Source organism: Mustela putorius, unplaced genomic scaffold (assembly GCF_011764305.1).
Source record: "Mustela putorius furo isolate JIRA1106 unplaced genomic scaffold, ASM1176430v1.1 tig00003853_pilon_pilon_pilon, whole genome shotgun sequence".
In the NCBI taxonomy this organism is placed as follows: domain Eukaryota; kingdom Metazoa; phylum Chordata; class Mammalia; order Carnivora; family Mustelidae; genus Mustela; species Mustela putorius.
Genome location: NW_025422005.1, coordinates 31,079,570 through 31,105,897, shown reverse-complemented (window position 1 = coordinate 31,105,897; position 26,328 = coordinate 31,079,570). Strand labels below are relative to the sequence as shown.

Sequence of the window (26,328 nt, the reverse complement as noted above, 5' to 3'; positions counted from 1 at the left end):
GGGAGCCCGATGAGGGGCTCCATCCCAGGACCCTGGGATCATGACCAGAGCTGAAGGCAGACGCTTAACGACTGAGCCACTCAGGTGCCCCTAAGATTAATTCTTGAATCTGACCTAACAATATACTGTTGATTTTAAATGGAGAGTATTCATCTAAATAAGACACTTTATATATCTTGGACATGAAGATTTGAACCTTTGAGTTAAACCTATTCTAATGGAAACATTCAAATACAAAGGTTTGCCTAGTCCCTCTCTCTGAACTGCACCTGAAGTTTATCCATTAGAAAGGTCTCATTATATAAAAGTACACTGAATTTAGAAGTAATCTGTCTGCAGACAAGTAAAATTTTTTTTTTAAGATTTTCTTTTAAAGCAATCTCCACACTCAATGTGGGGCTCAAAGCCACAACCCTGAGATCAAGAGTCACACACTTCACCCACTAAGCCAGTTTGGCACCTCCAAACAAATAAGGACTTGAACCAAAATAGAAAATACAACTTCCATGCTGAAAATGAACATAGATGTTGCCTCACTGTTATCAGGTACATCACTGCTAAAACATGGAGAAGTGTGGGAAGGGTGCAGCAAATTTTGCAACCTGGCAAAAATTTCTGCAGGCAGAGAAATTTTTTCCTGAACCATCCCACAACGTTGTCTTCTGCTTACTTCAAAGAAAATGTTACCCAGGTGACTAGAAACCAAACTGACAGTCTTACTTCAACTGACAATTTCTACAATTAGAAAAATTATTAAATGACTATAATGCAAATCTCTTTCTGGACTGAAGGATAAAACTGGTTGTTCTGATTTCAATAAATTATTGCTATTTGGCAAATACAGAAAAGTTCTCATCTCATCGAAATCACTACCACTCAGCACCTGAGGATTAACAGAGCAATCAGGAAACAACCTAACCCTGAAATAAATGATCCTACTACTTCATACATTCATAAACATAGACTAGTAATAATCTAGATCCTCAGTAAATCAGCTCCTAAGCCACAACAACGTAACTAAATTAGGTTATTTCTTTCATGCCAATGGTTGCTCCCTCATGCAGAAATCTTATCATACATAAAAGAGTAGGTAATTACAAAAGGCTCCTCGTTAGGGAAGCTCTAAGAGGCTGAAAGGACAGATTTTATGCTGTTTTAAAGAGAAGATGATGTGTCCTCTCACTTACTAAGGTCTGCTTGGTGACAGGCACCTACCATATGCTACTGTATTCATTTTTCATAACTACTCTGTAAGATAAGTGTCACTACCACTACTTTACACAGGAAGAAACTAAGGCTTAGACCGGTTAAGAAACTGACCCCCAGCTCAAACAGAGGGTAACCGCATTGCAGAAGAATCCTTTCCCAGGTCTGACTCCAGCGTCAGCAACTACACTACCCCCTCCCATCAGCACTTTTTGGCCAAAGTATTTTAAATCCATTTCCTCCAACAATTAATCTACTTAAATTATGTTAGGTGCTTTCAGTCTCTGGGAAAATACTGAAATGACCTTGTAGTCTTCCTAACTAGTCACAGCACATGCATGAAAAATTGAATAAACAAAATGAAAAGAGAGCCTGGAATACATCAGATAACTCACAGTCTGCTTTGAGCACAAGAAACTGAATGGAAAAGAACAACTTGCTGGCTAAGGAATGTTCCTCCTAGGTTGTATGCCTGAGGCTGGAATGAACCTCAAGAAGGTCATCTGTGACCTTAATAATGTCCTCTGCCATTCTCCCTCCTATGAATGAGGCAAACTTGTCAAAACAAAGGTGCCTTAGAGTCATCACCATCATCAAGTCAATGTTTCCATAGAAGAGGCAAAGCTGCCCAGTGGAATGAGCACAGGACTAGGAAACCAGTAATCTGGGTTAGACTTGACTTTCCCCTAGCATAGCCAAGTGACCTTGTCAAGGTCATCACACTCTTCAGGGCCTCTGCACAAAGCATGTGCCTGAGAGAAACCAAAAAAGCTACTTCTTGATCCAAGATGCAAGTATTTTTTTCTCCTTTTATTTTTTTTTAAAGAGAGAGAGAGAGAGAGAGAGAGAGAGAGAAGGAGAGGAACGCAAGCAGAGGGTGTGGGAGAGAGAGAATAGGCTTCCCATGGAGCAGGGAGCCCTTCTCAGGGCTCAATCCCAGGACCCTGGGACCATGACCTGAGCGAAAGGCAGACGCTTAACTACTGAGCCACCCAGGCATCCCTCTCCTAATGTTTTATGGTGTCCAGAGAACACAAGTGTTTGGGGCACCTGGGTGGCTCAGTCAGTTAAGTATCCAACTCTTGATTTAAGCTCAGGTCATGACCTCAATTGTGGTCTCAGGGTGATGGCACTGCGCCTCATGTCAGCTCCACACTCAGCCTGGAGTCCGCTTGAGAGTCTCACTCTCCTTTTCCCTCTGCCCCACCACCCCCGCTTTCATGCTCTCTCTCTAAATAAATAAAATCTTTTAAAACAAAAATTCTCTCCCTCTCGCCTCCCCCTTCATGCATTTGTACTCTCTTTCAAAAAAGAACAAACGAACGAAAGAACAAACAAACTCAGTATTTAAAATTAAGGATTCCACAAATTTTGTAAGAATTCAGACTGTAATGGAGTTATAGACTGATGCTTAAATCTGGGCTCTGTCACTTTATGTGACCTTGAGCAAATTACTTAACTTCTCAGTTTCTTCACACCTAAAAATGCAGGTGGTAATAGTATCTACCACATAACACGTGTGAATAATACACACAATACATTTATACCCTAGCTGGTACAATATAATCACTCAATAAAAAGTAGTAACTATAATATCATTCCTGAGTTTGAGTCATAGATTTTTAGTGTTTCATTACCTCTAAACTAAGAGATGTGAATTTCAAAATTGCCTCAAAAAGCAACTAGCACCAGCTCAAGTCACTTTGCCTCCACTTCTCTGTAAGTGGGGATAAGAAACCCCTGCATCTTTTCTAGTACAATGAATCAATTTTGACCAAATGGAAAAGATATACATGTAAATGAGATAACAGAATTGTTATAAGGATTTAGATAACAAAACAGGGATACAGTCTGTTAAGTATTAAACATTAGTATGAGTCTACTTAGAAGGCAAAGTTGATGTTCTCAAGTTACGATGTTAAACATAAACTCAGACCTACTCAGACCTCCTAGGAGTTTGAGATTTCGAGGGTGGTTAATTCCTGGTGATAAAAAGCCCAGAACTGGCCATAGATGTAAAGAGCTAATGGGAATGAAGATGATCTGGTGGTGTTGAAGAACAGATAGTTAAGAAATGTTTGCTGAATAAAAAACAATTATGTGCATGCTTGTTTTTGCAAACTTGTCTATATTTACTAAAAAAGAAACTAAGTTAGGGTGCCTGGGTGGCTCAGTGGGTTAAAGCTTCTGTCTTCGGCTCAGGTCATGATCCCAGGGTCCTGGGATTGAGACCCACATCAGGCTCTCCGCTCAGCGGGGAGCCTGCTTCCCCTTCTCTCTCTCTGCCTGCCTCTCTGCCTACTTGTTATCTTTGTCAAATAAATAAATAAAATCTTTTTAAAAATTAAAAAAAAAGAAGAAACTAAGTTATGGATGTCATAATATTCTTCATATTCAACTAACTTAATGATTTGAGTCAAACAAAGTTAGATGACCCGTGTACAAAATGCATGGCAAGCCCTATTTCCCCTTGTTCTTTTCACTCTTATCTTCCACACTACCCTGTAATTGCAAATAAAAGGGAGGAGACCCTCACCTAATTGTATCAAATCACAAAGCAACTCAGACTTCCAGTTTGCTAGTCTCCTCTTGCAACCTAAATTATTTAAAGATTTCCATGCAAATACTAGAACTGCAAATAATTTTTTGCATCCAGTTTTAATTTTACATGTAATTTAGGATAAGCATCTACTAGATTAACTATCCCACATTTTGAAGAAGGCACCAGGCTTCCAGACATGTCCCAGTGTTTGGAGACATCTTAAAGAAGTAGTGATATCTGAAAATGCTCCCAAATGAGTTCTTATACACTTGGTAGTTCCTCACTCCTTGGCATTAACCATTTCCATATACAGAGAGACTATGTCATCAATTTTCTTAAGTTTGATTTTAAAGAATGAGATTCTTAAACTTTCTGTACATATTTTTCCCTATTATCTACCTGGCTTCAGAAAAAACCCAACAGTTTACTTTGTAAATCTTTCTCTATACAATAGAAATCAACAGATATGATTTTTTTTATTATTATTTCTTTTAAGATTGTATTTATTTATTTGACAAAGAGAGATCACAAGTAGGTGTAGAGGCAGGCAGAGAGAGAGAGAGAGGAGGAAGCAGGCTCCCTGCTGAGCAGAGAGCCCGATGCGGGACTCGATCCCAGGACCCTGAGATCATGACCTGAGCTGAAGGCAGCGGCTTAACCCACTGAGCCACCCAGGCGACCCTACAGATATGATTTAAATACCTAGCTGAAGAAACTGTATTTTATACAGTTCCTATTCTGTGGTCTGAATCTTTAAAACAGCACAACAAATTCTTGTTAATTATATTTTCCCCACTCAATATACTCCTAACACTCAGCAACCAAAGAAAGATGACCCACTTTGAAATATTAACACTATCTGGAAGTTTGACTAGTCATGTTTATACCGATAGCAGGACATGGCAGTTAAAACTACAGGTTTCGGCATCAAACAACTTTGATTCGAACCCCAGTTCAACACTGGACAAGCTACATAAACTCTGTGATCCTCAATTTTCTCATCTCCAACATGGGAATGACCAAAGTCTACTTAACAAGAATTGGGTGGTAAGTGTACCCCAAAATGTCAACTCCCTTCCTCTACTACTTTCCCTTTCTCTCTTGAAAATTTTGTTGCGTTCACATAAAACAGACCAAATTTGAAAAGCAGAGAAGTTTGTTTTGTTTTAAGATTTTTGTTTATTTGACAGGCAAAGATCAGAAGTAGGCAGAGAGGCAGGTAGAGAGAGAGGAGGAAGCAGGCTCCTGGCCAAGCAGAGAGCCTGATGTGGGGCTCCATCCCAGGATCCTGGGATCATGAGCTGAGCTGAAGGCAGAGGCTTTAACCCACTGAGCCACCCAGGTGCCCCCCAGAGAAGTTTCTTGAAATTGGTATGAATACAGATGTATAACACCTATCTAAAGCTAGAAAGGACCACCTAACATATACAAGGAAAAACAAATTAGGAAGCACAGAGGTTTAACACAAATATGTTTCCATGAACCCCAAACCTTGGGAAGAGCAAATGTAGAACAATTCATTACAATAAAATGGAAAGTGATAAAATACCCCCAAGCTGACTCTAACAACTCTTGACTAAAACAAGTTTTGAAATACAAACCAGAAAGTGCTGGTAAGTTCTGTAACTCATGACAAGATGCAAGAAACTATGCACTAGTTTATTCTCCTTCCAAGCTGCTTATTTAAAAAAAAAAAAAAAAATTTAAGTGCACATGAGGGTGGGTGTACTTTTTAGGCATATATAAAAGAAAACAAGTAAGCCAGGTCCAGCATCTCTGTTAAGCTCTGTCTTTGACTAAAGAGGAACCTAGCAATATCTCTTCAACAAATAAATGCCAAGTATCTAATATCTGCTAGAAAATGTAGCCTTTAGAAACCCAGCCCTCACATGTATCCTTTCTAATGCAGAAAAACTGTATACAATGTCTCAAAACTAGCTGCATAGTCCTGCGACCCAATAATCTATAATCGCTCCCTTACTATAATTCCCAAGTCTGAAAGTGTTTCCCATTTCAGATGGGGAAATGTTTCACACTTCCTCATTCCTACAGATCCGTCACTACTTAATGCTGTGTCTTTTAAGCTTGGTACAGTTTTTAACACCCGGCACCAGTAAGGGTCCCTCTCCCAGGCTGGTTCTGTTTTCTCCTTATATCACATATCAGACCTGGTAACTGAAACCTCGGTTTCAATGCTGGCATTCTCCAGCAAAATCCCCATCTGATCCTATAGCTTAGATAGGCTCCTAACGTCCTGACGCCCCTTCCTCCTATACCATGCCCTTCAGACCTGGCATCCGTGGACATCGCGGTCACTGACAAACTGTCTTAAACTCCAGTCTACCTTAACTATAGAAAACAAACTCATGGTTATCAGGGAGGAGGCACGTCAGGGGATGGCTGAAATACGTGATGGGGATTAAGGAATACAGTCACTACATTACACACCTGAAACTAAAGTAACACCATATGTATGTTAACTATGCCGGATAAAAGGCAACAAAACAAAACGGCCCTCCAAGTCTAGCTCTCTTGGCTCTCAAAGACCCCCTCAGCCTCTAACTCAGGTTTCAGGGTTTCCAAGCCTGGCAGCCTTGGAGCTTATATGCCCTTATACTAGGCCACGAGGGTACCTCTGGATTAGGAGTGCCACTCACTCCCGGCCGTGAGCAGACTATCCTCGAAGTACCTGCCAGACCATAGACCTGTCTTCCTCCTTAAGGTCTCTAAGCTCGCCCCCAGCCTCCACCCTATGCCTGCATGGAAGGGGGTCACCACCCTGCTGCCCAAGCCCGAGACGCGCGCATCCCTGCAGCCTCGGATTCCTTCATCACCCCCAAGGCCGGAGCCAGCGCGACCAATAAGGTGCCAGGTCCGCGGCCTCCCCGCCACCGACCAATCACGAGCGAGCCCCCCCGCAGTCGCCTTCCGCCAATGGGAGAAAGCCCGCGGGCCGGGCCGACGAGGCGCACGGACCCCAGGAGCGCGACGGCGGCGACAGCGGCGGGCCCGGCGAGAACACAACATGGCGGCGGGCAGGCCGGACCGAACTACAGCAGCGGCCGCGAGAGGGAAGTGAGGTCTCCGCCGAAGGCGGGAAGCGCTGCCCCTCCCCCCGCCGCTGCCGCTCGCCTCTCACCCTCCCTCCCACAGACGCACCCGCACACTCACACGCCTCTGCTCAGGAGTCCAGGGAAGAACAGGAGCCGCCCCCACGCTCCTGCGGAGTCGGGCAGTGCAGAGGCCTGGGCACGGCGGAGGGGAGGGGGAAGCGTGCGTCACGGAGAACGGAGCGCGCGCAAAGCGGGGGCACAAACAAGATGGCGGCCACGCCGTTTGCACCGTCTCCCCCCCCTTCCCCTCCCCCTCCCTTGGCGCCTTGACTCCCTGTATCTTGAAATGCGCAGAAGCTGAGTTGTTTGAAGTCTCGCGAGAATTAGGAAGGGCGGCGACCTGCGGAGGTGGAATGAGATCAGAGAGCCTTCTGACCCCACCCCTTTCTAGGGGATCCGGAGGCGTTGCCTGGTGAAGTCCACCGGGCGTTCTACGCTTGTGGGCTTTTGATGTGGTGCGCACACTGAATGTTAAATACGTCTTTTGAGTTTTGGCCTTTGGTTTTGTTTTGTTTTGTTTTTTTAAATTTGGGACGAAAGAGAGCAGTCGGTCGAAGGACGACTTGGGGATGCCAGATTATGGGCGCCGCTAAAGAAAATAGCTACTAGTACCATAAAAGGGGATTTAACACCAAAACTGTAAAATGATATACTCCAGGGTAAAGAAAAACACCTCCTATGAATTAATAGCGTGTAACCTTACGTCGACATAAACACTGCTTTTCTCTGAATGCAGTTTAAAACTTCCATCAAGACAATTGAAAACCCCATGAGTATTACCTTATCTCTTTAATCTCTACAACCAGTAGTATTTCTGTTTTGCAGATAAAGCTGATGCTCAAAAGGATTAAATAACTTGGTCAAACTCCCATAAGTGTCAAAACTCAATACGAGTAGTTCCAAAACCTGTCGATGAATTATCTACTTTGAGCCAATAGGTTAGGTGTAAGCACTGAGAGAAATGAAACTGCTTTTGTTGCTGGTTACCTTTAATTTTTTAAATGACCTTGGAGACTTTTTGAGACTTGGGTTGCAGGAGTCTTCAACAATATAATAAACGCTATTATTATTTCTTTCCTTTGAGTGTATGACTGCGATGATAAAGGTGTTAAGTATACTGGAATAGCCCTCGACATGAATTCAGGAAAACTGTTTCCAAATCCAACCTGAATAAATCTCACTTGAGGCACTCAATAAATATTTGATGAATGAATGAACAAAACCTGACTAGCTATAAGACACCTGACTTCGCTGAGTCTCGATTTCTTCATCTGTAAAATGATCTAATTCCTACCTCCTGGGAGTGTTGGGGAGATTGAATGAAATAGTGTAAAGGAGAGTGCTTTGGAAATTGCAGAAGTGTCAAGGAAGTTAGTGTTAATGATGACATTTTCATACATGAGAAATGGCATAAAAACGTCAAAACAGACTCAAAATAAATAGTGTGTTAAGATAATAGAAAGATGAGCTAGCTAATGGGAAAAGCTAAGTGAGTCTCTAAAATACTGAGTTAATTATTGCATATATTTTGTTACAAAAGATGTAAAAATGTGTAGGAATCAGCACGAATTAGTATTATTAGATTTTACTGTTATAATTGTCAACGGCACATAGGGGCTGCAGTCAGTTTCTCTCTAAGAGCCTGGAAATCAGGTTGCCCTCAGAATTAAACTAATAAGAATTTATGAAGATAAAATCAGCCAAAGGTAATCACAAGCATATTTAACAAGTAGTGGTCAAGCATTTATCTAGCACATTTGAAGTCCATAAAGTTGTGGGGATACCTTTCTGTGCTAGGTATTAACCCTTTAGTTCCTAATGTGTGAAGAGTAGGTCCCAAGGGCTCCTGGGGGGAGAGAGTTGTCAGGAGACTTGGGATAGCAGGTGTTTATCAGCTAGTATGAAACTATTTTCAGTATTTTAATAGTTAATATTATAATGTGCCAGCCATACTAGTATACACAGACTGGATATTAGTCCTTACAGACTATTATCAATATTCTCTGCCCCTGCCTTTCTAAAACCCTGCCTGTCTAGTCTGTCCCTAGGAGATTATAGTTCTCACTCTAGTGTCATGAAGCTTGGCATTGTTTTAGTAAATGAAATGTGAGTAGAAATGGCATGAGCCACTTCTGAGCAGAAATGTATGGGCTGTCCATATTTTTCATCTGCCATGAGAGCAGCATGTCCCAAATAGAAACACTTCTCCAGTGTTGGTCCCAGAATGAAGATGTGCAGAGCCACAGCCGATACACATAACATGTAATATAAGGCGAATCAGAAATAAACATTTTTTTTCTTGTAAGCCACTGAAATTGGTTGGTGGTTACTGCCCTATAACCTAGCTAGCCTAAGCTAATACAACCTTAAAATTAGCTCTCCATGGTGGTAAGCCTAGAGTTTATCTACAAACATGATCAAAAAAACAAACTCTGATCCAGGCATACAAGAGAAATCTCAAGAAAGCAGAGTGATCGTAATTTAATAAATGGATGCCTGATCAGTCTTATCAACCAGTCATTCTGTGTCTTACTCGGAGAGAGATTGTGAACCAAAGAGTTTAATCAGCCATGACAGCCCAAACAGGGCAGTCACAGAGACAAGCATTAACATGGCCTTTCTAAGTCCTGCCCCAGTCAAACTGACCTGAGCATTAGTATTTCCTTGTCCATGTCATCCCTACAGTGGGTGAGAATATCTCAGGCTGCCTCAGCTAAGAAATGCTTCTTAAGAGCAACATGCTTACCTGGTGTGATTCTATACTCACCCAGGAAATGACTTACCTATTGGGACAGAATTTAGTGATCTGCCACCTAGAGATTCCCAGTTCTTTTGATAACTACATTTTTCGTTGTAAATCAACCTATTGGATTCTGGCTTATGTAACCATCAGTTTCTGTGAACTTAATGGATACAAGACTGCCCCCTGGGAGAGGTTCCACTATGCTTACTATTACAATCAGGCTTCTGAACTTGCAAGGCTATAAAGACCAGTTCTGGGATGTTGGTAAAGTCCTTAATGTTATAACACTCTAGTAGAGGGCCGACTAGACTACCCTCAGCCACACCTCTCTATCTTATTGTGTACCTTCTTTGATCTAAAAGAAAAGCAGTAAGTGTTAAAGACAGACATAATTCACAAGCTGTGGGAGTTCAAAAAGGAGAGCAATTACTTCCACTTAGTATGGAATAGTGGGAGGAGAAAGACTGTTAAGGATGTGACCTTTGGGTCTTGAAAAAAAAAATGAGTAGAACTAGGGAAGGAGCACGCTTTGTGTAGGTAGCCAGTGGAGCAGATATAGGAAGCAGGAGATCAATTGAGGAAATACAGAGTAACAGGAAAAGGAAGAAGAATCATCTGGAAAGTTACATATGGTGAGATTAAGGCTCTTGGGTTTTATTTTCTGCTAAGGAGAGTCAGTATGGAAGTTTTTTGGGACTTTGTTTGTTTTACCATTTTAGCCATTTTTAAAAAAAATTTATTTATTTATTTGACAGACAGATCACAAGTAGGCAGAGGAGGCAGGCAGAGAGGAATGGAAGCAGGCTCCCTGCTGAGCAGAGCCCGATGAGGGGCTCGATCCCAGGACCCTGGCATCATGACCTGAGCCAAAGGCAGAGGCTTTAACCCACTGAGCCACCCAGGCGCCCCCAATTTTAGCCATTTTTAAATATATGGTTGGTTAGCATTAAGTACATTAATTACATTAATGTACATTAAGTACATTGTTGTGTAAATATCAGCACGCTCCATCTCCAGAATTGTTTCATCTGCCTCTGCTGAAACTGTCTACTCAATAAACAATAATTCTCTGTCCTCCCCTCCCCCAGCTCCTGGTAACAACTGTTCTGTTTTCTGTCTCTTTGAAATTTGACTATTCTAGGTATCTCATATAAGTGGAATCATTTAATTTTTGTCCTTTTGTATCTTGCTCATTTCACTTAGCAAAATATAGTCAAGGTTCATCCACGTTCGTACCAAAATTTCATTTATGTTTATGGCTGAATATTAGTATTTCATTTTGTGTATATAACACCTTTTGTTTATCCATTCATCCATCAATGGACATTTGGGTTTTTTCCATCCTTTGAGTACTGTGAATAATGCTGGCTATGAATATTAGTGTACAAATATCTGAGTCCCTGCTTTCAGTTCTTTGGGGTATACACCCAGAAGTGAAATTGCTGGATCATATGGGAATTCTATGTTTAATTTGTTGAGGACTCGCCATATTGTTTCCCACCATGGCTACACCATTTTATATTCCCAGTGATAGAAGTTTTTACAAAGGGATTGACATGGTGAAAACTGTGGTTAAAGACAACATGACAGAGATGATAAGATGGAATGGGTCTGCAGAAGGACCACTGGAGATTCCCACGGTAGTTCATGCAAGGTACAATGAGCTCCTGATCACAACAGCAATGAGAGTGGAGGAAAAACGTACCAATGCAGAGGTGATATTGCCAAGGTAGGACTGGAAGGACTTGGCTATTGGTTGGCTATTTCGAGGTCAGGGAGAGAAAGGATCAAGAGGTGTTTAACATGACTTTCAGTTTTCACAGTAGGGAGGATGGTAGTCTCCGGATGAAGACTTCAGAACTTTTCCAGAGCACGGAGAAGTCATGAGTTCAGGTTGGAACATGTAGAGTTTTAATTACAGATGAAAAATTATAAGCTGTGAGGTGGACGTTGTTGTCTTGCCTGCTCAACACCTTTGTCCCTTCAACTGGTAGTGGCACTCCACTTTTTTCTTCTTCTTTTAGATTGTAAAACCATCCTTCTTCATCTGCATGTAGTGCTGGGCTGAGAAGGTATGTGGCCATGAGAATGCACTTTTCAGATCTCCAACTGGGAGAAGCGTAATTCATCAACAGCACAGGTGCTGAGCTCTGAGGTCCATCACCCCTTACCCAGGCCTCCCCTCTGGTCCTGGCCACTGGCAGCCCTGCAGGAATTTTAGGACAGGCTTTTTGCCAGGATAAATGATACTCTTCTGATGGGCCACTTTGGCTCAAGGACCCTCAATGGCCTTGCTAAACTTTCCTTAGAACTATACTGCAGTCTAGGGGTGCCTGGGTGGCTCAGTGGGTTAAGCCGCTGCCTTTATGATCTCAGGGTCCTGGGATCGAGTCCTACATCGGGCTCTCTGCTCGGCGGGGAGCCTGCTTCCCTCTCTCTCTGCCTGCCTCTCAGTCTACTTGTGATTTCTCTCTGTCAAATAAATAAATAAAATCTTTAAAAAAAAAAAAAAAAAGAACTATACTGCAGTCTAAGACCCTTCCACCTAGAACTCCTTCCTTCTCTCTCCTTCCCTTGGGTCAGATCTGCATCATTGTCTGATGGTCCTCAGTCTCTTAGCTCCGGGCCCATTTTCTCTCACAGGTGTTTCTCATAATAAGTTCCTTGCATTTAATCCTGTCTTGGTATCTGATTTTCTGAGGATCTGAACTGGCATGAGGGGAAGGAGGATGGGATATTTCCATCCACAGCATACCTTCCATGCCCATCAGCTATAGCGGTAGGCATATGGCCCAGTCTGACTGATCATAACGATCCCCACATCATGGCCCAATGCCTCATCACAGTCTCTCGGTGTCATTTCACTCTTAGACCATTAGTTATTTGGTCCACCTCACCCACAGGTATGGCTGGCCAACTCTGAGTGAGGCCTTACAGTTCTGCCTGAGGCCAACTAATTTCAAATGTGGATTCTAAGGCTTCTGCAACTTCCAGACCCTGATGACACACATCACAGACCATGAGCTGTGGCTTCCTGAGCCACTGCTGAAGGGGCCAATGAAGCAACCTAGAAGTACGGGAGATTTAACTACCGATAGGGCAAAGTAATCAATGGGAGACAGGAGACAGGAAGCAGCAGGATAGAACAATCCAGTCTCTTTTCCTTCCTCTGATGGACTGTTTTAAGATAAAATTTCTCTGTACAACATATCTAGATACATTCCACATGGCCAAGTGGGTGGACCTGGCAAGAGACTAGTGTGTCTCTTCACAGCTCATCGTGAAGAAGTAGCAAACATTTCCTTGCATGCATTGCTTTCCATCTTTTCCTGCTTCCCCTATCCCTTCATTCTCACTGCCCTAGAAATGTGCATCCCACAAAAACCTTTAGCACTTAATCCCTTCTTCAGACTTCGTTTTCTAGGAACCCTTGCTAAGACGGGCCACAGTTTCTGAACAGATGAGCACATGACCCAACCTCCGCTAAGCAAAGCCTTTGGGAAGATGTGAAATATAGATCCAGGAAAGACAGGACTTTTCTTCTGGAGGTCTTGAGCCATATGGATCTGGGGGTGTCCATCGTTTCTGCTTCATGAAGAGAGCCTGCCCGCGCATGAAGGCATCACAGAGGAAGACAGAGCTCAGAGAGAGAGAAGAACCCTAACATCCTTTGAGCTCCTAGATCCAACTCTCCCCAATATGTGTAACTGTTTTGTCATTTCTTGATCTCTCTGAAGACCAGTTTTCCCAATCCAGATCAAAACATGGTCACCAGTAGATCCCAAGCCACCTCCATTCAAGAGATCAGTCAGACAACTAGACCTGTAGGTTCCACTTTGAATTTCTTGGAGAAGAACTACTGATTGGGCTAGTTTTGGCCAGATGTCCACCCCTGAAGCAATCAACATTAGGGAGAGCAGTGCAGGGTCATATATAAACATGGTGTATTCATTGTGACCCTGTGGATAATGGTGTGATTGCAAGGTGCAGGATAGAATAATACTTCCCAGAAAAGTGGGAGGAGAGAGTTGGGCTGATGAAAGAAAGGCTGCCCACTCCCTGAGAATGAATAAATGAGACAGAGAGTAAAGAGAAGTCAGAGGGCAGAATGCAATCCAACCCAATGCTATCCTACACTTTTTCTAAACACAATTCTACAGAACTTTCTGCAATGATGGAAATTTTTTTAAAGATTTATTTATTTTAGGGACGCGTGGGTGGCTCAGTTGGTTAAGCAGCTGCCTTCGGCTCAGGTCATGATCCCAGTGTCCTGGGATCGAGTCCCACATCCGGCTCCTTGCTTGGCAGGAAGCCTGCCTCTCCCTCTGCCACTGCCTGCCACTCTGTCTGCCTGTGCTTGCTTGCTCTCCCTCTCTCTCTCTCATAAATAAATAAAATCTTAAAAAAAAAAAAGATTTATTTATTTTAGAGCACGTGCGAGTGGGGGGAGGGGTAGAGGGAGAGAGAGAATCTCAAGCAGACTGCTGAGTGCAGAGCCAAATATGGGGCTCAATCTCACAACCCCAAGATCATGACCTGAGGTGAAATCACGAGTTGGACACTTAACTTACGGAGCCACCCAGGCAACCTGGAATGCTGTTCAGTATAATAGGCACCAGTCACATGTAGCTGTTCAACACTTGAAGATGGGTAGTGCAACTAAGAAACTGAATTTTTATTTCACTTTATTTTAATTTCGATTTAAGCAACTGTATACATTTAATGACTACATATTGAACAGCACAGACTACTGGTCTGCTTGGGAAGGCAGTATGGAATGTTGGCTAAAGCATGTGCTTTGGAGTCAGCCTATTCCGGGTTCAGGTCCCAACTCTAATTTTTGGTGGTATAAATTGAATAGGTTACTGAGCTGTGGAGGAGAAAGATACAAAGAACAGTAAATGATATGTGTACCAGAAAAAGAGAAAGGGACAAAAGATCTGCAAAGGCACAAAGAGTTGGTTGAATTTGGCAATCAGGAGACAGAGTGGTTTAAGACAGAAAAGGGTTTAAAGTGTGATGGGATGAAACCACACCAGCAATGTACCCGTCTTTTGCACATCTGTTATTTTTCTTTCCTCTGGAGGGGGATCCCAGGCAGGGAGAGATAAGGAATACAAACATTTTCTCTTAATCCTGGTGGTTTATGGGGAGCTGAGAACTAAAAGGCATGTCCTGAAAGTAGGGCTCCAAAGTCAAGCCAGAAAAACAGAATCAAACACTATCAGTCATTAGGTCCGGAGCCAAAGATGGGGTTGCCTACACCAAGGAAGCCACAGGGAATGAACATCTCATATACATACCCTCATTACATAACACTTACTGTGTGAGTAAATTGTGAGTCCTTCAAGGTTCAGGGCCTTGTTCATCTTGGTACCTCCAATACCTAGTAAGTTCCCGGCACCATAGTTAGCGTTTAACTAACATCTATCAAATGAATGAATGCAAGTAAGTCAGTTCACTACCCTCCCTGATGCATAGTGGACACTCTATAAATATTAATTACATTATTAGAGAAAACTACACTAAGAAGGTGCCAGGGAATCCTTCTCGGCTTGGAAACTACTGGTAAGGTCCTAAGAATATTGCCTGGGACAGAGGAATTTCTCAACAAGTGTCCCTGTGGTAATTATTATTAGTGGGTGGGGGAAGGTAAGGCTTTGTATAAGGATGGGAGAAGGCCTTAATAAGAGCTAAAATGTATGGATCTCATTTAATCCTTAAACCAGCTTGATAAGGTAGGTTTTATTAGACTAATTTTACAGATGAGAAACTTAGAGACGTAACTTATCCAAAATTAGCCAGCTCAGAAATGGCAGAGCTGGTATTGAACCTGAGCTTATGTGACTCCAGACTCCAGGCTCTACCACAAGGGAGGTAGGGAGTAGGAGTCTCAAAAAAGGAGATTAAGGAAAGCAGTTCTTGGTCAAAATTCACTTCTGATTTCTATCTGTTCACATAAGTTGCGATGCATTTTTCTCCCTTCCACATCCACTACTTGCCTTCTTGACAGGGTCCTCATCCCTTCTACTGAGTTTATCTCTTAGCCACCCTTCTAATTCCTATCCCATTCAACCATATCTACTCTGGGTTGACCATTGAAATGAGGTCAAAGGGAGCTTTTTTATTTATTGGTTTGGTTTTGATTTTAAGAAGAGAGACTCGAGGGCACCTGGGTGGCTCAGTCAGTTGGGCGTCTGCCTTGGGCTCAGGTCATGATCCCAGTGTCCTGGGATGGAGTCCCTCATCAGAATCCCTGCTATGCAGGGGAACCTGCCTTTGCCTCTGCCTCTCAGGAATAAATAAAAAAATTTTTTTTAAATCTTTTTAAAAAAGAAGAAAGACTTGAGCAATTTTATAAACTAAACTTTCCAGTAGGCAGGCAAAAATCAGCAATGCAAAATAGATTATCTACAGAGTTAAGTTCTTGGTATCCTTTCGTTAGGTTGGGGAGAGGCTAGCCTCTGAGACCTGGGGCACTGTGACTTTCCTTCATAACAAAGGAAGGCACGGAATATGCATACAAAAGCAGGAAAGTTAGCAAAAGTTAGCGTTTGTTTTTTTTTTTAATCAAGAGTTAAGTTTTACAATAATTGGTGATGACATAGTATAGGGCAATGTTTTTCAAATTCGAGGTCATAACCCATTATTAGGTCATGAAATCATTTAAAAGTTTATGACCAGCTTTATTTAAAAATAGAATAGAGGGCGTCTGGGTGGCTCAGTGGGTTAAGGCCTCTGCGTTTGGCTCGGGTCTTGATCTCTGGTTCCTGGGATCGAGAGCTGCGTCGGACTCTGTTCGGCAGGGAGCCTGTTTCCCTCTCTCTCTCTGCCTGCCTCTCTGCCTGCTTGTGATCTCTCTGTCAAATAACTAAATAGAATCTTTAAAAAAAAAAATAAAAATAGAATAGAGGAGCACCTGGATGACTCAATTGGTCAAGCATCTGCCTTCGGCTCAGGTCATGATCTCAGGGTCTGTTTCTCCATCCCTCTGCCCCTCTACCTGCTTGTGGCTTCTCTTCTGCTCCTCTCTCTCAAATAAGTAAATAAAATTGTTATTTTTTTGTTTTGTTTTTGAGTAAAGCAATAAGTGAAGGCACAGAAAAAGCTCCCAAGAGTGAGAGGGGTCCCAACAGTGTTGCCCAATAAAATCTTTTAAAAAGTAGAATAGAATAGAATTGAACATTTGAATTAATTACACTTTTGCAGGGTAAATACTATGGAAACTGTTGTGAAACTTTATTTCAGTTATTTGTACAGCCACATGTGTACTTGTCACACTGTACAACTGATTTCTTATTGAGGGCACAATAAAAAATGTTTAAAAGCTACTGGTCCAAGATGTGACCATGGGAAAAGTGGCTGATTCCTAGAACTTTCTTTCTCTTCCAGATTTTTCCATGATACTCATAAATTGGTCTTGCTTTGTGGCTGATGATAGGCACCATAAAGGGCGTGAGACAGATCAACTATGCCACAGCTTCCTAAATAGTGAACACAGCATGTGGGTTACATATGTGCCCCCAAATTAATCTGTTAGTCATCAGGCATACTCTTTCAGCTGCTTTCATATGGCCCCAAGATGACTGCCAACATCTCCCAACACCTGCCTGCTTCCTCATTCGTGGTTAGCAAGGGAGAGATAGTCTGTGTATCAGCCTTCTCAGCAAAAATCCTGAGATTCCTTGGTATGAGGAACGTTACGGGTTTGAGGAGTAGGAAAGGAATAAATGAAACAAGATGGGATCAAGAGGGATCCAAACCATAAGAGACTCTTAATCTCACAAAACAAACTGAGGATTGCCGGGGGAGGGTGTTATGGAGAGGGTGGTTGGGTTTTGGACATTGGGGAAGGTATGTGTTATGAAGTGTGTAAACCTGGCGATTCACAGACCTGTATCCCTGGGGCTAATAAGACATAAGTCAATAAAAATACAAAAAATTTTTTAAAAATCTCAAGATTCCCTCTGATTGGACTGGCTAATTCATATGACCATCCTGAACCAATCATTCTCATCATGGACTGGCTCAGCCCCACTCTATTCCCATGGAGTCGACTTCCTAGAAACACATGGTTCCTGGAAAGTAATGAAGTAATCAACTAATGTCCAATACTATGGACCCTAATGTGCCATAAGCTGTACATTTCAAATAATCTGTACATTTCAGTACCATTTATGCTGGTCATTTGCCTGTTGCTCTAGCCTTTCCAGGCTCTGTTTTGTACTGGAGAGTGCTAGGCCCTGAAAACTACATTTCCCGGACGCCCTCTGCCTGCTGGCTTCCTGTCAGATTTGGTGAATGGGAAGTACAGGTGAGAAATTGCAAGCTGGAGATGGCATAGTAACAGGACAGGCAAAAATCATTATCTCTCTGCATCCACTGGAGACTTTGACAGCAGCTGGTGGTGACGGGCCTAGAGATGCTCAGCATTTCCAGCAGTGATGGGTCACTGCCACAGGCTCCTGCAGGGGTTGGTGGTACTGAAGGGTCAGCAGTGGGTACCTGTAGGCTCCAGCGACCTCTGGCAGTTCTGTTAGCAGCATCATTTCAAAAACTAAACTCCTGGTGGGGGGTGTGGGGCTGGGTGGCTCAGTGAGTTAAGTGTCTGCCTCTGGCTCAGGTCATGATCTCAGGGTCTCAAGATCAAGCCCTGCGTCGGGTTCCCTGCTTAGTGGAGAGTCTGCTTCTTTTCCCTCTGCTTCTCCTCCTTGCTTGGTTCATTCTCTCTCTTCTCCCAAATAAATTAATAAATCTTTAAAGAAAAAACAAAAACAAACCTAAGCTCCCATACTGTCAGCAGCAAGTACACACTCGTCCATTTGATCTTCCAAGCCTAAGAGTGGTAGAAGCTTCCTGCAGGTGTTAATCTCAAGTCTGCCTCACCTTACCCTTCTGTTCCTTCAAGCCAACAGATTTCTAACCAGTTCTCTGGAACAAATTCCCTCTGTTTCAAATTCCAAGCACATTTTCTGTTTTCTTGTCTTCACTTCAGCTGACATATTATTGTTTAGGCCATTGGATAGGCCAACTTCCTTGGATAATTTCCCAGTTGGGCTGTTTGGAGTTGCTGGGCTGGGTGATGATTGCCACAAGAAAATCACATTATGCTCTCCAGGGGGCACTGGAGAAGGAGTAAGGGCAGATTCTTTAGAAAGCCCAGGTGAAGCTTTCTACTCCCATTTCTTACTCACCTACCCCTAAATATTAGAACTTACTACTGTGTCCCAGGACAACTTGAGTCCATGTTGTGATTAGAAGGAATGGGCTCACCTTGATCAGGTAGGAGTGCAGCAATGAATGCTTTGGCAAGTGGCCCAAAACTGGGGGCCCCAAACAGAGTAAGGACAGGGTGTCCTTGCTGCAGAGTAGAGTTTGGGAAGGGGGGATGGGCCGGAATAATTATCTCTGCTTCCTCTTTCCCAGCGGTGCTGGCAGAAGGGTGGACCTACAAGGTTCTCAACCTTTCCTGTCTTACCCTCCACGAAGAGCTCTGTAATCAAACCAAGAAAATTGACTCTCACTAGCATTCACTTTTGCCGGTACATAAGATACTGCTACTCAATGCGTACATCTAACCTTCTGTGGATTCCTGGTGCTGCCCAAGCCACTGTGTGGTAGCCAAGTCTCTGTAGAGACTGGAGGGGTAAGATCTGTGAATGATTCCTGGAGGACTCAAAAGGGTAGCAGTGCCAAGACCACCACTTCTCTCAGGGGTCCCTTCTTATGGCCAGCAGGGTTTTGCAAGGCAGTGTTAGGTAGGCAAGTCCTGCTTAAGCATGATCTGTGATTGCGAACTTTCTAGATCTAACTCAGCCATCTACCTGCTCTGTGATCTTGGGCAAGTCAGTTAATCAAGCATGGTCTCAATATTTTCATCTACTATAAGTTCTTTTAAAATAAATAGTTTTAAGGGGGTAGATGGGACAGGAGATAAATATTATCCTCTACACTCCCCTTCTTGCTCATCCTCCCTGGGTTTCTGTGAGTATCAGACAAGCATAAAAATGCTCTGAAAAATACAAAGCACCCTAGAAAGGCAAGGAAGCATTATTATCAACATAACTGTTAGCTTAAAAAGATGCGGGCAGGGCCAAGGCTGAGAGCCAAACAGCTGGAAGGCAGGAAATCTTAACACCAAAGAAGGAAACTCTTTGTTCAAAATCTTCCTGGAGTGGCACTTTCTTTGGAGCAGACCTGGCACTGGACTCCTTGGAAATGCTGAAGTGGGTCCAGGAAAGTGTTAAGGGGGTAGGTAGGGCATTTAGCGGCCAAAGACACTGGAGAAACACTAGCCCTGGTTTCTCAGTTCCTTTATGATCCAACAAAGGATGCGGTGGATGTGGGGGGAGAGCAGTGTGGAGGCAGACTGTATCAGCTGGACTCAGGTTCAAAGTCAGATGTGTGCTGGATCCTTCCATAGGCTCGTTAACCAGGTACCAAGCTATTTTGGGAGCCAGGATGTAATGGCATTCTGTAATACTGAACTCAGCTGCCAGCAACCTAAAACCCATTCTCTCTACATGGTGTTCAAAGCAAACATTGTTCTGGAGAAGATCATAGAGATGGTCTGGTCAAACTGAGATGCAGAGAGGGGCAGAGACTGACCAAGACAAGTAGAATCAGGCTCATTGGGCTACGAGGTAGAGAAATCAACCCAAACTAGCTCAGATATAAAGGATTTTCTTGTAAGGACTGGAACTGAAATGCCAGCAGGAACAAGGCAGCTGCAGGACTCACTGTTCTATTCATTCTCTCGCTCCTGACACGCTCCCCCAACTCTGCACAGGGCTGCTCCTTTTGCCTTTACCCACTAACTGGTTTCTGCTGCTTCTTGGTCTCTGCTCCCTCCTATCTTGGCTTGTACGTACCTCTACTGGCCAAAGCTTGCTTGTCTCTGACCTCCCTACTCTAAATCCCTCTGCTGCCTGACTGTTTCTTGCTGTTCCTTGGTTCAAGAGAGCCTCTCTAATTGGCCTGTCTCAGACTGTTGTGGTAGGCCATTCGTTAAAGGTATATGAAACTGTAAACCTTGGCTCTGGTGCTGGCCCCATTTGTTCAAGTCTAGAAGCTGAAGGGGCCAAGTGGTCTAAAGTAGGAGCTCAAGGGGTGCCTGGGTGGCTCAGTGGGTTAAAGTAGGAGCTCAGTAGGGTTTGTGGTCTGGGCAACTCTTCTTCCAAGTGAATATAAGTTGGGGAGGCACTGTGCCATCACTGGGACCATGTGACTAGAGCCCAAGGCTCCAGATTTCCTGCCCAGAACTTTTTCCATAAAACTTGTCATTTCTTTCCTTTATTTATGCAGCAGACATATCTTAGTGCCCATTCATAAAGCTCTCTCTCTTCCTCCTCCTCCTCCCTATTCGAGGAACTTACCTTGTATAGTGAAGATAAAGGTAAGAGAATAATTAGAATACATGAGTGCTTTAGAAGAAGTATAAACAAACTAATAATACCTACCACTTACCGAATACCTGGTATGATCGGTATGATGGCTGCTGATCACTTTACATACATTTTCTCATTTAAATTTTACAACTCCCCTGTGAAGTCAGAACCACATTTTACACAAATGGAAACTGTCTCAGAGAGCAGTTCACAGATGATAAATAGCACAGCAGGGCTCTGATGCCGAAGTCTGGTCTGTGCTATGCAGCCTTTACCATGCTGTTAGAGTGCAGAGGACCACCCTGACCATGGGAGGAGGCAGGGATGGGTGGTGAGAGCAGTCGACTTCCAGGAGTTGCTGAGCCTTGGAGCAAGAGTGAGCTTTCACCAGGCCAATGTGGGTAAGGGAAGGTCTTTGTAAACAGAGCCATGTGTATAGCACCAGAAGGTCTGGAGTGGGGGGTGTGGGCAGGGAGCAGGGCCAGGAGCATGTTGCAGATCCCTGAGACTGAGTGCCTCCCTAAATATGTGACCTGGGTGCATCTCTTGCCTGCCATTCAATCTTTAAAAAATAACTACATAAACAATTTTCTCCAGGGGCGCCTGGATGGCTCAGTCAGTTGAGCATCTGACTCTTGATTTTTGCTCAGGTCATGATCTCAGGGTTGTGGGATCAAGCCCTGCAGCAGGTTCTGCACTGGGCATGGAACCTACTTAGGATTTTTCTCTCTCCCTCCCTCTATCCCTCTGCCACTCCCCCTCCATTGAAAACAAACAAACAGGGACGCCTGGGTGGCTCAGTGGGTTAAGCTGCTGCCTTCGGCTCAGGTCATGATCTCAGGGTCCTGGGATCGAGTCTCACATCGGGCTCTGCTCAGCAGGGGGCCTGCTTCCCTTCTTCTCTCTCTGCCTGCCTCTCTGACTGCCTACTTGTGATTTCTCTCTGTCAAATAAATAAATAAAATCTTTAAAACAAACAAACAAACAAACAAGCAAGCAAACCAAAAACCCTTAAAAATCCAATCTTTTCCAGCCCAGATTCCCCATACAGTTATCTTCTTCTGCCTGACTTTCAGGCCTTGACTTGGATGTCAGTTCCCTCAGAAGCATTCTTGGTCCTCCTCTAAGCTTGCTTTTAGGCTCTTAGGTTACTTTTTTGTAATTGCCCTTTGCTTTGTGAGTCTCTGCCCCAGACTGAATTCCCTGAGGGCAAGGCCTGGGTCTTATTCACCTTTCCATTTGTGGTAGAGCTTTTGGCTCTTAGCTGCTCAGTAAGAGATAGACTAAAGAATAACAGCCTCCAAGGAGCCTCTGCCAAATCTTTCAGGCCACATGGATGTTTTTTTCCCTGACTCGGCGGGCCTATCAACCTCAACAATTGGAATGTTACACCTGTAGGAGAAACCTTAAAAATCATCTAGATATCTCTTTCCTCCTATCATTTTACAGACGGGATGATTGAGGCCCAATTATCAGGTATTTGCCAACAATCTCCATTTTATGTCTTCGGCCACAATTTTCCCCTGAACTCCAGACCCAAGCAGCTCTTCTGCATCGCCATATCTAGGACTCCATGTGGTGCCTGTGCCTGAACAGGTCCACAGCTGGCCTGAGCACAGCTGCCAGGCCCGATTCTCTTCCAGGCTTCCCAACCTGGTGAAGAACATCAATGCTGGAGCCAAGATGTTGGGAACTCCCCCCACCCCTGCCACCTCCCACAGCCTCCCACCACCAAACACACACCAAGGCCAGTCGTTTCACGCACCAAAATCACAAAATGTCTCCAAATGCTCTCCTGCCTCCTTGGTTTAAATAACCCACAGATCTCAATGAGCACCTGCAAAGGGGACCTTTTTTTTTTTTTTTTTTTTTTTTTTTTTTAAAGTTTCTTTGTGGGGCACCTGAGTGGCTCAGACAGTTGAGCATCCAACTCTCGACCTCAGCTCAGGTCTTGATCTCAGGGTCTTAACCTCAGAGCTGTGAGTTCAGGCCCTGCCTTGGGCTCCACACTGGGTGTGGAGCTTACTTAAAAAAAAAAAAAAAAAAAAAAAAAGCTTCTTTATGATTTAACAACTTTACAGAAACACCTTCAATGGCTCTCTATTTTTTTTAAAGACTTTATTTATTTATTTGACAGAGAGAGAGATCACAAGTAGGCAAGAGGCAGGCAGAGAGAGGGGGGAAGCAGGCTCCCCGCTGAGCAGAGAGCCCAATGTGGGGCTCGATCCCAGGACCCTGAGATCATGACCTGAGCCGAAGGCAAAGGCTTAACCTACTGAGCCACCCAGGTGCCCCTGGCTCTCTACTTTAAAGAAAATTAAATAATAATTATTGTTATTAAAGCTAACACTAATGGAAAGTTTATTATGTCCCAAGACCCATTCTAAGGACTTCATATACATTAATTCATTTAATCTCACAACTATGAATATCTCCATGATACAGATGAGAAAACTGAGACTCAGAAGCACCTTTGGGGCTTTTTTGCATAAGCTTTCACCCTATCCTTGCTCTGAGCTGGTTGATGGCTATTCAAACTTCAGATGAGGTGACTTGAGGAACATTCTAGCAGGCCCTCCTATGGCACATTTTCCAGTTTATAATTATGTATTATTTTGGTGTGGTGGTCATTTGATTGATATCTGCCATCCCAGTAGACTCTATTTATTTATTTAGAGAGGGAGTGGGGGAGGAGCAGAGGGAGAGAGAGAGAGAGAGAGAGAGAATCTTAAGCATGCTCCCACCCAGTGCTGAGCCCAACGTGGGGCTCAATCTCACAACCCTGATATGACACAGGCTGAAAATCAAGGGTCAGATGCTTAACTGACTGAGCCACCCAGGCACCCCCCAATAGACTTTAAATTCTGTTTTGCTCATTGTTGTGTCCTCAATATTTTTACACATAACAAACACTTGCTCAATATTTGTTGAATGGATCAGTGAGAAGGGTTTTCAGGGGGAAAGTAGATGTAAGACGATTCATTTTAGAAGGATTTCTCTGGAGTGAAAGTTTGAAGATGTCCAGCCCTCTAAACCAAGTCACTGTCCCCAGCTGGATTCAGGAGTGAGAGGAAGGCAGTGTGGACAAGGGTGGTGGCCATGGGGATGTGATACCAGTAAATGAACCTGGGGAATATTTAAGAGGTAGATTGGGCAGGCCCTGATAATTAACTAGATGGAGGTGAGGACAAGGGAGGAGTGAAAGGTGATTCTGAGGTTTCTGGCTTCTGCAACTGATAGGTTGAACACAGGTGAGGACCAGCTGGGAGGAAAGAAGCAGGTTGGTTTGGCAGAGTAGGTGGCCGCTAGACCACGTCCACTGAACCATGGAAAAGTTCTCAAAATCTTTGTGCCCAAACTCCTCTGTGTCCAAACTCTACCTTGACCCTGGGTTAGTTGTCCAGCATCACCTCTAACAAACCCCAGACTCAGGACAGGCAGACCACTGCTCCTCCCCCACGCTCTGTTCTTCCTCCTAAACTTGTAAGTGTTACCCCACTCCTTCACCTCTCCCTTAAACTCCATAAGACTCATTTCAAAGACTTCTCCCTCTGCACCCCTCCTCTCTCCCTACACTCCTTCTTGTGGTTCACAGGTCCTTGGCTGTTTCCAGGATTCACTGTGTCAGAAAAGTTTCTCTCCTGTCTGCCCCAATGACTGTTTTTCTCAATTATGAATCCCCAGCATCTGGGACAAAGCCTGGATGAACGTTAACTTCAAAAAACTGTTTTATTGAATTCTTCCTAGACCTTGGCTTTCTTATATCAAGAGTGGGGGGCCAGGAGTCAGACTTTGAATCCTGATCCTGCCACTTAGAACTTGGCCAAGCTACTTCTCTCTAACTCTGTTTCCTCTAATGCCAAATGGAGCTGATAATGAAGTAGACCTATCCAGAAGAGTGACCTTGAGCAGTAAATGAAACGTTGTATGTTTAAATGTTTAGACAATGCCTGGAACATTGTTAGCTCCTTCAAAAATTTAGCTGCTATTTATTTTAAGAAAAAAATTCACATGAGGCGCCTGGCTGGCTCAGTCCGTGGAGCGGGCGACTTTTAATCTCGGGGTTGTAGTTTCCAGCCCCACGCTGGGTGTAGAAATTACTTAAAAATAAAATCTTAAAAAAAAAAAAAATCCCGTTTTAAGATCGGAGAGCTGCAGGACCGGGAACCGAGGATTACAGTTCCCGGGATGGCCGTACGAGGGAAGTGGTGAGCAGCCTCAGGGCGGACTCTGGCTCTGCTGTGCTGAGGCACCTGCTGGGGACCCAGATGGCTGGGCTGGGATTTCCAGGGCTTCCCGGCCTCTGAACAGGTGGGCGCTGGCCGGGGCGCTGTGGGAGGAGCCTCCACGGTATGCTCTGCCCTCTCACAGCCACTGCCAGTCCCTCCTGCTAGCCCCTTTCACCGCTTGAGAGGCCGGTGAGCTAGAAGTGGCAGGAGAAGAGGACAGCTGGGATTCATCGTTTCCAGCTTGTCATGTGTCTTTCAAACTTGAGTACGATCATTTCTTCTCTATATAAGTTTTTGCAGTCAAATTTATCGATGTTTTCCCTTTGGCTTCTAGGTTTCATCATGCCTAGGTAAGCCTTTCCATCTCCAGGACCATTAAAACATTCCCTCATGCTTTCTTCTGGTACGTAAAGTATATAAATATGATTGTCACCTGGAATTTATTTTGGGGTGAGGACAAGGTTTTCTCTCATTTCCTCAAATGTCTTGCCAGTTATTTCACCGATTTACCTGAAGTGCCATCTTCATCATACACCGAATTCCTTTGTGTGGTTGGATCCAGCTCTCTTTTCCAATTTGTTCCACTGATCCGTGTAGTTCTGCTTCAATACCATGCTGCTTTAAATACATTGGCTTTATGTTTTCATATCAGGTAAGGCAGAATCTCTTTCCATTCCTTTTTCTCTAGATTTTTTTTAATTCCTGCACATTTATTCTTCCACATACACTTAAGAATCAGCCGTCCATCCAATCCTTTGTCCCTGAAGTCCCTGAAATTATATGCAAAGTGTACGGTTGCACATTTGTCTGGAAGGAAGGCCCAAGTTTTCACCAAATCTGCAAAGGGACCATGATTCTAAAGGGAGTCCCTGGTGTCCATGTCTCTGTGATAGGGTGCATGGGAAGAGCACAAGGGAATCTTGATTCCTCCCTCCTCTCCTACATCACACATCCTCACAGGCTCTGCTCTCTCCAACCTTCACCTCCATCGTTCCAGCGATTTCCCCGCCCCCTATCTTGTCCTAATTATATCCCCCTTGCTGCTCCAGAGCAATCATCCTATGACACAGGCCTAGTTCTAGGCCTGATGTAGATTAGATGATAACAA

The 26,328-nt window shown here is 43.8% G+C and overlaps 1 protein-coding gene and 1 long non-coding RNA gene across 2 annotated transcripts in view; one reads left to right on the top strand and one right to left on the bottom strand.

The window, feature by feature from the left end:
• Positions 1-7,136, bottom strand: part of NFYC (nuclear transcription factor Y subunit gamma) — a 68,489-nt gene extending 61,353 nt beyond the window's left edge. The window contains exon 1 of the mRNA XM_013045275.2: positions 6,920-7,136. The gene's annotated coding sequence lies outside the window, so the exon portion shown is untranslated. The remainder of the gene's footprint in view (positions 1-6,919) is intronic.
• Positions 7,137-19,981: 12,845 nt separating this feature from the next.
• Positions 19,982-25,866, top strand: LOC123387317. The gene is made up of 3 exons (XR_006601704.1): positions 19,982-20,040; positions 25,555-25,623; positions 25,714-25,866. It is a non-coding gene; the product is annotated as an uncharacterized LOC123387317 (long non-coding RNA).
• Positions 25,867-26,328: the final 462 nt, after the last annotated feature.